This window comes from Equus asinus, chromosome 9 (genome assembly GCF_041296235.1).
Source record: "Equus asinus isolate D_3611 breed Donkey chromosome 9, EquAss-T2T_v2, whole genome shotgun sequence".
Taxonomy (NCBI): Eukaryota; Metazoa; Chordata; class Mammalia; order Perissodactyla; family Equidae; genus Equus; species Equus asinus.
The window spans coordinates 44,675,094-44,689,630 of NC_091798.1; positions in this window are offsets into that span (position 1 = coordinate 44,675,094).

Genomic DNA, 14,537 nt, shown 5'->3' on the forward strand with positions numbered 1-14,537 from the left:
TAATCTAAGATTTTTGGTTTTTGATTTAATAAAACAGCATGTTTTCAGATGGAGCTTAACAAACTAATGTGTCTATCAGTCAGTGCAGTTTCTGGTTATAAATAATATATTGCTATGTATGTTACATGGACTCTTTAAAATGATTGACAGATTGGTAATTTCTTAACATATTTGTGTATTACTTGTCATGTGATCTTAAATTTGTCTCAGATGAGAAAGCTGTTAAAGCGTTATTCTGTATTAAGCTGTTTAAGTGATACTAGTTAAACCAAATAGAAGACTATTGCTGAGTCATGGTTTAGTGTTATATACATTCACCCAAGGACAAAAATGGCATTTGAAATGAAGTGACAGTGCTAAGCACTTAATTATTAGTCCTTATCTGTCTGTCCTTACCTCCCGCCCCCCCATCCTTTGAATAGGATTAGGAAGTTAAAACAGCTCTACTGTGGAAACTAATATTTGATCATTTTAAGCTACCAGGGTAAACGTCAGGACACTTAACCATTACTTGTGTGAGTGTAGTAATAAAAGTTTCTTTGCTTTGTACTGTGTTGAATTTGGAACTGACAAGGCAGTTTGCACATTTCTCTTTTCCAAGATTCTCAAAGAAAGTACACACATAGACACTATTTTTTAAATGGTCCACTTTTTATCTCTTCTCTGATCTAATTGACAGTATTTTTGGTAGCTTGTGAAGTTGCCAAAGCGAAAAGCCTAGTTTTTCTACCTGTCTCCATTTCATTTTATCCTTTTATGCTTTCACAAGAAATCTCTCCCTCTCTCTTTTTCCCTTTATCACTTCATTCCCTTTCTCTCTGACTGAACCAATAGTTTATCAATGTGTGGTAGTTTTAATCCAGTTTCTAATTTTAAGTGATCTAGATATCAGGCAGCTGTTTTTCAGATCCTGTGATACCAGAATTGACTCTAAAGGGATGTGTATCTTGTAGCTGACGTGGTACGGTCATCCAGGTACAGATTCTCTAAAGTAAATCTTGTTGGCAGTAAAGGGCTTTTGGACAGAATGGCTTGGGTTTGGAATGATTACCAGGGTTTAAACTTACTAATTGTGGAGAGTGACTGGGCTTTGGCCATCTAAAATAGAAGATGTTAGTAACCTACCTGAGTATGAAGTGGGTAGAGAAAATGCACTGGTAAGTATAGTAATTTCCTTTAAAAATATGTAATTGTTGTTGCTGATTTCTCAATTAGTAACAGATTAAAATAGAATTTTCATAATAAGCTTTTAAAAAGCTTCTTGTTCAAAAAAAAAGATCAAAGCCGTGTCAACTAAAAATGAATATTTTGAGTATTCTATACTGAGGACTTGGAGAAGTTTGCTTTGGAACTTACTTTGTAAGGGTAAAATAAATTAGTAAAATGATGTGCTCTTTCTAGGGTTGAATATCCTAAGGAAACATAGGTGACTTTTTCTTGGTTGTAGTAGGTGTGTTTTTAATGGAAGTATAGCATGTCAGTAGTAGCTTATTTTTCAGAAAGACTTAGCTTTAGCTTAGTAGAAAAAGGATGGTTATTTCTGTGGTTCTCAACCTTGATGCCCACAGAGATTCTGATTTAAATTGTTTGGAGGAGAGCCCTGGCATAGGTATTTTTGTTTCCCAAGTAATCTTAATTTACATCTAGATTTAAGAACCATTGCTCAGTTTGCCAACTACAAATGTAAGAAAATTGGGTTTTGTGATGGTTGATGGTGATTGTGGGTTTTTGGTAAGTAATTAAAATATACCATGTGACTCTTTATTTTGTTTCAGTAGTGACTTTTACCTGTTCTGTATAATAAGCAGTCCCTTACTTTTGTCCATAATTATGTTCCTAGAAATGGGCCTTAAAATTTAGTAATAGGCTTGTTTATTTTGAGGTGGATTTTATTCCCGTGAGCTAAAACTTTTTTTCATTAAAGCCTTAATCTATTCTCACACATTGTTTGGCATATTTCTAGCTTTTATAAACTTTTTAAATTTAGTTTTTTTCCCTTCACAGTTGTACATTTATTCTATTGAGTAACCTTATGAAGGTTGTGGATGTGTTATTTTGGGCATACCTGATCCCCTATTTGTTTCAGTTATAGTTTAAGCCTTATGTCTTAGGACTATAAGTACATTGTATTTCTGCTTTTTATTATATATGTATTTAATTAATTGCACAGGTACTGCCATGTGGACAAAAATGGGGTGTTGCTGAAATGGCAGTGTTGGCTTGCAGTCCTGGTACTGTCCTGTAAATAGGTCACAGTGTTCATTTATCAGCTGGTGTATAAATTTGAGGGAAGGAAAATGTGGATTACGGATATTTATAATGTACAAATTTGTTTAAAAACTGAACATATGAAGATCAGTGATAACTAAGAGTAAATGGACTGGGCGACAAACCTCAGAGTTGTGTCTCATGCTATGCCTGGCCCAGAATTCCTCTCCCAAGAGGTGAAAGAGGAGATAATTATAGCTAGTGATTGAATGCTGGAAAAAAGCCATCTCTTTTGTTTTTAAAGGCAAAACACAGATTCTCAATGCTGAAGTTTAATTGTAAGTAGTTTGTATCCTCAGCAGGTTTGAGATAAGTAGCCGGGCTATTAATTTTTTTCTACCTAAAATGCTCTAATGCAACAAACCACTTCATGTGGCTCATTTTGCTACTTAGGCTCCTTGGGAATCTCTCTTGAGATAGCCTCAGCCGTCCAGAGTAGGTCATTGGGAAAGTCCATTTAGGCTTTAATAGGCAGTACCAGATGTGTTTGTCCAAGAGAAGATTTAGCCGACCTTTCTTAGTGCAGTGGTAGGCTACAGCCACCATCAAGTCAGTGCCCATTGGTGGAAGTCAAAGACCAGAATTGAGATAGAAAAGGAAGTTACAAGTGCTTTCTCTGCAGACACTAGGAAGCCCAAAGTGAAAGGTCTGATTAAAGCTATTGAAAATGCCAAAGGCTGTTGAGTGCCTCTACCTCAAGGCTTAGCATACTTTCTGAGCTGTAAGGAGACTCAGTTGTCTTACTTGGTTTAGGCTTCAGTGTGGCAGTGGTACCTAGGGGGCTGGGGCAAGGGCTAGTAGTTAGGTTTTGTAAACCTGGTCAGGGTGGGCCTCCTGACTTCAAGGTCACATATCTCCAAGCGTGTCTCAAGAAAAAGCTGGATTATAAGGTATGGTGAAATACTCCAAATGTAAAATGTGTAAAATATGCCCTTGCTCTTGGGTCCAGCTTTCCTCTTAAGCTAAGTCCCTTGCCAGCAGCAGTGTGTGTGTCTGGTGTGTGTTGAATGCAACAGGCAGAGGAGTGAGAGGAGAAGCCATATAATGTATTTGGTCTTGAGCGTTCTTTGTTTCTCAGAACTACATGCAAAAGAAGGGTAACTAATCTGCCTTGGTCCAACTATAAAACTACCATTCTTATTTTAACCCTTTCAGTGATCTGTGACTAAATGTAGACCACAAAGACAGATCTAAGCCCTGGCTCACTGCCACCCCCACCCCCCAGCTGCACGAACTGGTTGTATAGTAAAGGGCTGAGGAGATAGGATGTTCAAATACACATCGAAATCTTTGGAATGGCAGCGCAGTAGCTCTCCTGACCTCTGAAAGCATCAAGGTGATAGGAGATCTGATTATGGCCTCTTTGGTGCCACTGCAGCATATTTTGTCCTTGGCTCTGGAGTTTTTAATAACAGAATCTTAGTGATTGTCTTGTAGGCCTTTGGGTTTTTCCAACTTCATCTCAGATCCTAGGAAAAATAACCCTATTCTAGAAATCAGAAGCCAGGATTTTTAAAGTAGGACTAAGAATGTGGATAGATGACTTTTGAGTTTTCATAATGACAGTATTTGTTTAAGCCACCTCTTGGAAACAGACATTTCTGCTATCAGCCTGAGTGGCAGGTGGCCTATATTGTTAGGTGTGTTAAAAGTGCAGAGTGATTTGTGACTTGTGAAATACATAATTTTGATGTTGCAATCCTAAAAGCACTGGCTGACATTCTTTCCCAGGTTCGGGTTCTGGTGCTCTCAGCATTTGTGAATGAGGAGAGTAGAGTGCTGAAATGACTATTACTGTAAAGGGTTTAGTTGAATTCAGAGTGACCAGGAGAGCAGTAGATATTGGACATTGAGTCCTTGAAATGGCAGAAATAGCTAATAGTGAATAATTTCTAACATTGAGCATTTCTTATGTGCCAGGAATTTTACATTGATTATTTTATCGAGTTGTCTGAACAGTTTACAAGGACAAGCAAGGTAAAGCTATTCAGGCAGTCTGACCCCTAGAGTCCCTGATTTTCAGAGCATTAGAGCTCTCTTTCCTTTGCTGAAATTTGTAGTCAGTGGCCTTTGAAGAGTGGGTGAAAACCTGCACAGCTTTGGGGTCTACAGAAAGTGACTTTGTGTGCCTGACCCCTGCTTCAGGAAGCCAAGGATGTGGTAGGCCCTTTGGGAAGCATGGTGAGAGAGGTTTGCACACTGGCCTTCTTGAGCGTTGTCCCCAGTCAGGTGTCCTGGTTACTGCATTCCGGAGCTCATGGAATGGCTTGACGCTGTCTCAAGGACATTTATATGAACCAGATTTTGAAAGAGAGTTGAGGCCAATCAAGAAAATGATGTTCAACGAAGCACCTGCCACCACAGCCTATTGTTCCTGAGGATAAAGGAGCTTTCACAGTGGACTTGGATTAACAAATATATGGAAAAGGAAAAGCCATGGTTTCTTTTAAGGAGGTATATATGGAGTGGGATACCCTATCCGCAGCTTTTTTTTTTTTTTTTTTTAACACTTGAGAATTTTGAGTTCACAACAAAATTGAGAAGAAGGTGCAGAGATTTCCCATGAGCCTCATACCCCCACATATGTATAACCCTCCCCCATCATCAATATCCCCTACCAGAATGGTACATTTGTTAAAATTAATGAACCTACCTTCACATAATCACCCAGCGTCCATGGTTTATATTAATTAGCGGTCACTTTTGGTGTACGTTCTATGGATTTGGACACACACATACATGTATCCACCACTATAGTATACGGAGTGTCTTCACTGCCCTGAAAATCCTCTCTGCTCGTGCCTATTCCCCCCTCACTGTCCTCGTCTGTTACATCTAAGTGAAATAATTCCTCCTTTACTCCCTGAAAGCCCACTTCATTTTGGAGTAGTAGTATAGCTGAGGACCAGCCTCACTTTTTTAGACTCTTTAATAAGCTGGTATTCTGTACAAGACTGTTGGAAACTAGTCAGCTGTTTAGGCTTTAACAAGGATAGTAGATGGAATCTTGCTGGCCCTTCATCACCCGACCATTTCCCCTCCTTGCTGAGGGCCCTTACCTTGTCATCTTTGAGAGGAGCCAGGAGCCAAGACCAAATTACTTTCTTGTCTGGTCTCCTGGTACCCAGTTAAACATCCACAAATTCTGGTAGGGAGGACTTGACCCCACAAACAGTGCCCACCCTTGATCTGTATGGGTGCCCAGTCTTCTTTTTTTAAATTGATCTTTTCTAACTTTTATTATAAGTACTTGTAGTAATTTCAAGCAATAGAGATGTATAGAAGAAAAAGTCTCTCCAACCTTACTGCTTTGAGGTTATTGCTGTTAGTGGTTCGTGGATACCTTCACAGTCGTACATACTGGCACATATAAACATGCTTGTGCGTGGTCATGCTCTGTCATACTTAACCTCATGATCATCGTGTAAAGTAAATTGCTGCCCTGGAAACAGCTTAATTTTGCATGTGTCAGTGCATATGTTGTGTGTGTGTTAACTCCTTGCCCTTTTAAGCAAATGGTAGCAGAAACTGTTCTGTACGCTGCTTTTTTAAGTTTTAACATCTTGGGTATTGTGCCAACCAGCATGAGCTTTTAATTATTGTACAAGTAGTAGTGAGTTGGTGAAAGTATACTGGGTCCCTGAAGTAGTTAAATGTTGAACAGAGAGGCAAAACTAAGTTAACTTACCAGGTTGGTCATATGTAGTCATGGTTGGGCACAGCTCCAATGTAGGGTGACCAGTCACCTGGGACTTAAGGGTTTCCCAAGAAGCAGAGCTTTCATTTCTCAAACTGAGACAGTTGGTCACCCCAATATGGGGAGCTGTGCCTACATCTTGTCACAGAAAGCCGTTCCCACCCTCACCAACTTGTCAGAATCCAGACTGCGCTTTGGCTCTCATCTGGGTTCCTGGTGGGGAAGTGTGGGAGGTGGTAGCAGGATGAATTGACTCAGACCTGAGTCCTAAGTCCATCTGTTGCTTGGCCTGGTGTCTTAGGTCAGCAGGAACCAGTCTTTGCATTTAAAAGCCTGTGACTTGGACCTGCTGACTCCCAACTTTCCAAGCCTTGTGCTATATTGATGATCTTGCTTTTGAGAGAATTTCAAGGCTTTCCATGTCTTGAGGCAAAGGACAGAGATACTTGTCTAAGGGGGAGATCAGAGGCAAAAATAGGAGGAAAGGGGGAAAGCAAGTGTTGGGGGTGGGGCGGGGTACGTGATTCTAGCAAGAAGGCTTAACTCTCTACCATAGTGTATTAAGGGGCTGCTGCCATCTAGGGGGGCATAGCAAATGAGTCGAGCAAGAAGAGGTGTTGCCATGGTGTTTGAGTAATGTCCATGGGGTAAGTGAGCCACTGCCAGGCGCCAGCTGAGCTGAGTGGTTTGGTAGAGTGTGGGTGGTGGCTGGTTCAGGTGATGTATCACAGGTACCTTGAGTCAGACAAGTGAGTGGGTGGCCTGGGTGGCTTGGGAGCCATTTTGACTTCATCACAGCACAAGACTGTGTCCTGTCCTCATAAGACAGCACTGTATGGTGTGTACAAAAGAAGCAGAAGGGTATAGTGAGGCCCCAGAGGTGTGTTGTCCTGGTAATTGCAGCTTTGAAGTTTGAAAGGGCAAACAAGGAAATGGATTTAAACACTCATTCAACACCTACTTACTAAGCGCCTGTTATGTGTCAGGTGTTGTTAGCCGTTGGGAGTAAATACAGTAGTGTACACCACCAGGTGTCTGCCCTTGTGGAGCTTATACTTCTGAGAGACAAATATGAAAGATAGGAATAATGTGCTATGAAGAGAAATAGAGCGGGCAGGAGGCAAGAGGGTGAAGAGAGAGAGCCTTTTAGCCAGAGCCTGCACATACTGTTTTACAGGTTGTCCACTGCACAACTCAACAAGTTTGTGAATTATGACAGTTTTCTGCCTAGTGGCAAGAATACATTTTGATATAGTGACTTTTTAATTTAGGTTAATTTAAATTTAACAGTGCACTGATTGGGCTAGTAATGAAGCTGGTGGTTTCTGAGGAGGTGACATTGAGCTGAGACCTAAAGGATGAAAAGGAGCTATCCCTTCTCACCAGTCTGTATTAGACACTATTTATCACAAGATGACACTTATTTTAAAAGAGAAAACTGTAGTTTGTAGAGCAGCCCTGACCATGACCTGACAACATCCCCAGAGATTTCTGCCTTCAGCTGCTGGGGGCAGCAGGAGGGAAGTGGCTGGATGGGAACCTGTTGTAGTCCAGGCTGAGATTTTCTGACCAGAGCCTCATGCCTCCACCCGAGCAGCAGGACATGGCTAGAGAAATTGACACAACTGTACTAATAGGGACTCGTTCATGCAAACGTCAAATCGACCATAGTTACTGCCAGACACTCCCTTCTGCTTCTTGAGGTTCTTTCTCTGGCTTCAAAAGGACTGATTCACATGGTCTCTTCTCACATTGCCAGCACCTCCCCTCCAGAACTCTAGCATTCTGATAACCTTGCCTAGTAATACTTCCGAGTGCAATCAGACAAGATCAGATCTTTCTTCCTGCCACCACGTCCACTAACCTTTCTGCAGCTGTATCTATGTCAACCTCTGCAGTTAGATTATTCCCAGTAGCATAGAAACATGGCTCCAGTATCTTCAATCCTAAAAACAAACTCCTTTGAGCTCACAGCCCCCTTAAGTGTCTGCCTCTTTTCTGTGCTCCTCTTAGCAAAACTCCTTCAAAAAACTGTTATCTGTTCTCCGTCCATCTTCTCATATTACACTCTTCTCACACCATTCTACTGAAATAATTGGCTTTATCAAAGTTTTTATGTTGCCAAACATAGTAGATCTTTTTTACTTTATTAAATTCCAGTTTTTAGCATTTGAAGCAATTGGCCAAAACAATTTTCTGGAAATAATTTCTTTCCTTTTGTACCATTACACTAGATTTGCTTGTTTTCTTCCTCTCCTTTTGACTGCTACTTCCTAAATCCCTTTGCTAATTCTTCCTGTCCTTTAAATGTTAGAGTGGCTCAGTGCTTAGGTCTCTCTCTACCTAGGTGATCTCATCTAGTCTCATCTACATGCCGAAGAGTCCCCAGTTTATATCCTTAGCCCAACTTCTCCCCTAAGCTCCAAAATTATTTATCCAACTGCCTCCTTGACGTGACTCACGTGTCTAACATGCATCTCAAACTGAATTCCTGATCTCCTCCCACCCGAACTGGTGTTCTCTATTTCGGTAAATAGTACCACCGTTCACACGGTTAGCCTCCACATGTAGCCCATTAGCTAGACCTCCAAATACATCTTTCCCCTCATTTCCACTGCCCTTGCCCTAGTTCGAGCCTCCTAAAAGATTTTACTACTTCCCTCCCCCTCCAATCCATTCTCCACAGAGTGATCTTTCTAAACCGTACATCAGATAATGCCACTTGCTGCTTACCCTCCGTCCCCTGAGGTTGCTTAATGCAAATAGAATAAAATCCAGCGTTCTTAAGATGCCCCCCAAAAAGCTCTTCATGATTTGGTCCTTACCTTCATCTCTTTTCACTCTCCCCCCATTCGTTAAGCTCTAACGATGCTGGCCTTGCTCTTCCTGGAAGATTCCAAGTTCATTCTTACCTTAGAGCCTTTGCATGTGCTCTACTCGAACACTTCTCCCACTTTCCATGGCGGGTACTTCTTCAGCAGGTTTCTGCTTAAATGTATGGCTGCCCCTCGCCCCCGCTCCCTCCTTCACTTTCTAGATCAACTCTTATTTTCTTCACAGTACCTATCTACCTAAAATTCTCTCATTTGTGCTTATCACATTTAACCCACTAGAAGACAAACTCCCTGAGGGCAGAAGTCCTTTTTCTGTCTTGTTTACCACTTCCTACAACTAAGGAGGGCAGAGAGGGTACCAGATACATATTCATTGACTGCCTGGCACTGTCCACACTGGCAGCTTTCTGGGCCTGTTAGTGAGTCATTGGCTGGGCCTGGATTCTCCTGGGGAAATCCTTGCCACTCAGTGGCCCCTTGGCAGACAGGCCTTCCTGACTGGGCATTAAGCAGTCACAAACTGGCACTTGGCTTGTAGGACATACTCAAGTCATATTTGCACTCAACTCACTCAGGTCTCCCTGAGTCTGGCTCCTGTAATGCTCAGCATCTCAGGGCCTATCCTGGAGCTCCATAGGCAGCCAGCTGGCAGGCCCAGCTGCGCTCTTTCAGACAGATTGCCCTCTCTGGTGATCTTTAACCCAGTGTGCTGGCTCCAGATGCCACATTGGTACTGGGGTCCTCTGGAATCGCACAGGGGCAGATGGGTGGGAGGACATACCGGGAGATGGTAGGTCATGCCTGTCATGGCTTTGTTATCTGCAAAAGAGCCCTTGATGCACTGCACTGTCCTGCTCCTGACTGAGTCTACCCAGCCCCTGTTGCCAGGGCTTGCTGTGTGTGAACTCAATTTCACAGAAGGACATTGTGGCCCACGGGGCTGGAGGCTACTTCCAGGGTCACACTGTGGGTGTGTGATCAAGCTGCACTGGCATTCAGCCTTTGATGGCTAGACCAGGGATCTGGACAGGAGAGAGGGCAGCTTCTGGAGGCATCTCAGTGAGGGGGCAGGCCCACTGAAGATGCTCTCTTTGGATGGCCGTCTGGCTGTTTGGCACCATCTGCTGGCTGGAGCCGATCAGTGCTGGTAGTTCTTGGGGATTGGCCAGGACCAGACTGTAGCGCAACCCCATTCCTGTGCCTTCCTTTGCTGGGCCCACTGTGGCCACTCTGAGACCACAGAGGGCACCCACATATCCCCACAGACTTTCCCTCTGGGGAAGAGGGTGGAACAAAAGCTTTGACTCATCTGTGGTGAGTCAGCCAGACCTAGGTTCAAATTCCACCTCCCCATTTCCCTGCTGTGTGGCCCGGGGTAGGTTACATAACCTATCTCAGCCTCATGGCCAGGCCCTCTCTGACAACTCTCCACTCCAGCCTGGCGTCCTGGTTCTCTGATGGTGCTGGGTGCAGAATGGGTCAGGAAGTTTTCTCCTCTACCATTTGGGTGGGGATGCCACTTCTGCCTAAAGCTTCCATGGCAGCTTCCTGGGGAGGCACTGCACTGGCTGGCTGAGGTAGAAGCAAGGAAGCTGACAAGTGGCCCTTTCTGCAGCTTTGTCCAAGGCCTCATTTGGACTCTTGGGCCCCAGGCAGATAAGTCCTCCCTGGGCACAGGGGCCTTGCAACAATCCCCCACGTTTCCTCCCAACATCTTCCATTACTCCTCCAGGCTTGGCTGTGAAGGGTTGGGCAGCCATGTGAAGGAGAGGTACAGGGGCTCAAAGTTCCTTCAGGAATTGACACTGGCACCATGCTAAACATGCAACATACATTATCAAATTTTTCACCCCCCCCTTTTTAAAATTGAATTATAACTTGCATGCAGTACACATATATAATTATAGCTCAGTGAATTTTTATATATGCATACACCGATGAAACTACCACCTGGATCAAGATAGAGAATTTCTGGCACCCTAGAAGCTTCTCTCATCAATACCTGCCTCCCTGCCAAAGGTAACTATTATTCTATCTTCTCTAATCGAGGTTAGTTTTTGCCTGTTTTTGGTCTTCATTTCAATAGACTTGTACAATTAAGTACTCTTGTTTTTCTTCTTCTTCTTCTCCCCAAAGCCTCCCCACCCCCCTGGTACAGAGTTGTATATTCTAGTTGTGAGTGCCTCGGTTGTGCTATGTGGGACGCTGCCTCAGCATGGCCTGACGAGCAGTACCACGTCGACACCCGCAATCCGAACCAGCGAAACCCTGGGCCGCTGAAGCGGAGCATGCAAACTTAACCACTCAGCCATGGGGCTGGCCCCACAATAAGTACTCTTGTGTCTAGCTTCTTTTGTTCAACATTATGCCTGTGAGATTCATCCATGTTATCCTTATGTCAGTAGTTTCTTTTTCATTGCTGTTTAGTATTCTACTGTATGAATACTATACGACAGTTTTATTTTGTTCACTTTACAGTTGATGGCTTTGTTATTTCTAGTTTAGTCTCATGAATAAAGTTGCTGTGAACATCCTTAAACATATCTTTTGGTGGACATAAGGATTTATTCCTGTTGGGTGTTTGTCCAGAATTGGAATTACTGAGCCATTGGGTATAGGTATGTTTAGGTTTAGTAGATTTTAGCCAATTTTCTGAAGTGTGCCAGTTTGAACTCCCACCAGCAATGTGCGAGAGTTCCAATTGTTCCACAGTCTTGTCAACACTTGATATTGTCATTCTCTTTTTTTTGTTTGTTTTTGGGTGGGGGGTGGTTTGAGGAAGATTAGCCCTGAGCTAACTACTGCCAATCCTCCTCTTTTTGCTGAGGAAGACTGGTCCTGAGCTCACATCCATGCCCATCTTCCTCTACTTTATATGTGGTACGCCTGCTACAGCATGGCTTGCCAAGCAGTGTCATGTCTGCACCCGGGATCCAAACTGGCGAACCCTGGGCCGCCGAAGCGGAACGTGCGCACTTAACTGCTGCACCACCGGGCGGGCCCCTCTCATTCTCTTAAGTTTAGCCTTTCTGGTGACTAAAAAACTGATTTTCAGAAAAATCCTGTGAGGTCACAACTAGAAGGACCTGCAACTAAGATATGCAACTATGTACAGGGGGAATTTGGGGAGTAAAGCAGAAAAAAATAAAATCCTGTGAGGTAGGTACTGCTATAAGCACCATTCTAAAGACAAGGAGACTGAGGCTAGACAGAGGAAGTCATATATCCCACCCAGATCACACAGGATGTGAGGAGCAGCAAGTGGGCAGTTCTGCATGATTCCCATGCACCTGTGGCCATATGAAACTTTAAAGTTAGAAAACTTAGCCCAAAATGATAGCTCACTTATTTTCTTAATTACTTTGTATAGTACCTATTTCCATTTGATAGCAGAAATATAATCTGGTCACTTCCTGGCAAATTCAGTCAAGTGACTGTATGATCACTCAGTCATTCCAGTCAAGTTGAGGGTTCTGTCCCTCTTCTGATATCCAGGGTCACAGCTACATTCTGCAGAGTTTATGTGGTCATGGCCTGGAGCGGGAGGTGAAGGGGCTCGAGGTTGTCTGGTCCTTAGTCATCATCCATCTTCCTCTACTGCTCAGGGAGGCAGGCAGACCTCACCCCTACCAGTTGTGAGCTGCCATCCTTGGTTTCTGCTGTGCCAAAAGATGTCTGCATTTGTGCCATGGTCTCTGGTTTGGACTGTCTAGGTTTATCTGCTTTAGTTCTCCCTTTATTACATCCCAGAAGCCTCTTTCTGGTCATCTGCCTCCCCTTTGAGCAAGATCCATTCTGTTTTAGGGCCTCAGAACATATTTTGATGCTCCTTGGGATCCTCACACATTAGGCACAAGCCCGAGATGCTCCCAGACCCACTACCCTAGGCCCCCTCAGCTGCTATTTCTACTACCACTGCTATAACTTCTCACCACGAGACTTTAGACCTTACTCTCAGACCAAGGCAGATTCTCTCCACTCTCAGAGACCCCATATCTTTCTGGGGGTCCTAATCTTTTCATATCCCTGGGTTGAGGGGATAGGAGGAGGGAGTGGGAGAGAGTTCCCTTCAGAGACCCGCCCCAGTAGCTAACTACAATGCTGTCTTCTCTGCCTCGATTTCATCCCCACTCCCAGCCTTTTGTAAAAGTGGCTCTGGCATCATCATACCTCTTCTTCCCAACTCTGCTGTTGCTGCTATAGATTTGAGTCCTTCAGCCTCTTGAGCTCTCAGTGCTTCACAAAACCTTCTTGTCTAAAAAGCTGTGGGTTTTAAGGGTCCATTTTGCAAGTCAAGATCCAAGAATTTGACTCTTTTTCCTTTGCATTCAGCACCCTCTCCTCTGGAGTAATATGGTGGTCTGATGTTAGGTGGAAGGCTTAGAGTTTGGCAAAAAGGAAGGAGGAGAGGCTAAGCAGAGGAAGGTGAGGTTCAGAGAGGTGAAATAACTTGCCCAAGATCACATAACAGAGCCGCTGTGCTTACCACTCTATCAGGGGAGCAAGAGAGCAGCGGAGTGCAGCCAGATCTCTGGCCACGGGACTGGATTACTTCTTAGCTTACATGCTGTCCTATGGGTTGGAACACACATTCAGAGTCCAGAGTCTGTCCCATGGGTAGGGTCCTGAGAAAGCTAGTGTGAACTGAATTCTGGGCTCCCAACTCTGTGGGAGCCAGTCCTTTCTGACCTGGGCTGGTGACTATGGATAAATAAGTGGAGATGAGTGACCCCAGCGTGCACCCCACCGTCCTGCAACTGCCTCGTCCCTCCTGAGTGGAGGGTTTGAGGAGGGTAGGGTTGATTCAGAAAGTGTAGAGCTAAACCAGTCACCTTTGACAGACACTGCCGGTCCCTTCTTAGCAGTGCTTCCTCACCGAGTCCCCACGACAGAGGTTTCTCAACTTTCCCTGGGCTTAAGCAGCTCTTGGAGAACTTGCTTAAAAGGCAGATTCCCCAGGAAATCTGATTCATTAGATCAAGAGTGGACCCTGGAATCTTCATTTTTCTTGACCTGAGGCCAAATTTATTTTTGAAGTAAAAAAATTTTGAATATGTAATACATTTATATGGACCGAAATCCAAAAGGTAGAAAAGGATATAAAGTGAAAAATCACCCAAACCTCTGTCCCCTAGTCATCTAATTTCCCCTCCCCTGAGGCAAATACAATACACAATTTCTTGTGTATCTTTCCTGAGATAACATGCATATAATAGCACATATGAGTAAATGAAATACACATTTTAAAAACAAGCATCTCTAGGTGATTCCAATATTGTGGGTCCCCAGACATACTTGGAAAAACATACCCCTCCTTTATGACAGGCCCTGTGCTGGGTCCCCAGGCAAGATGTGCAACCTGGCACTGCCCAGTTCTGCTTAGGATGCTCAACAAGAGTTTACTGAGGTGCCACGCTGTATGCCGCAGGCAGGGGAGCAAAGGGGCTCCAGGGGGCCTTGCCTGGGAGACCTGAAGCTCGAGCTGCTGAGGGCAGGGCTGTGTTGTGGAGGAAAAGTATGAGACCTGTAGGTCCTTTCATCTTCCCGTCGTCGGCTGTGGCACCGGGCAGACACTGGATACCACAGCTTGTAGACAAAGCCCTGGTAACCCAAGGAGCTGCTTGGCCTCCCTGCCCAGTCTCATCCCAGAAGAGCTGTAGGCCTCTGATTTCTTTCGGTGGCCCTTTGTGGACGGGTCTTTTGTCTCCCTGGCGTCAAGAATACCATCCCGTGCCTGC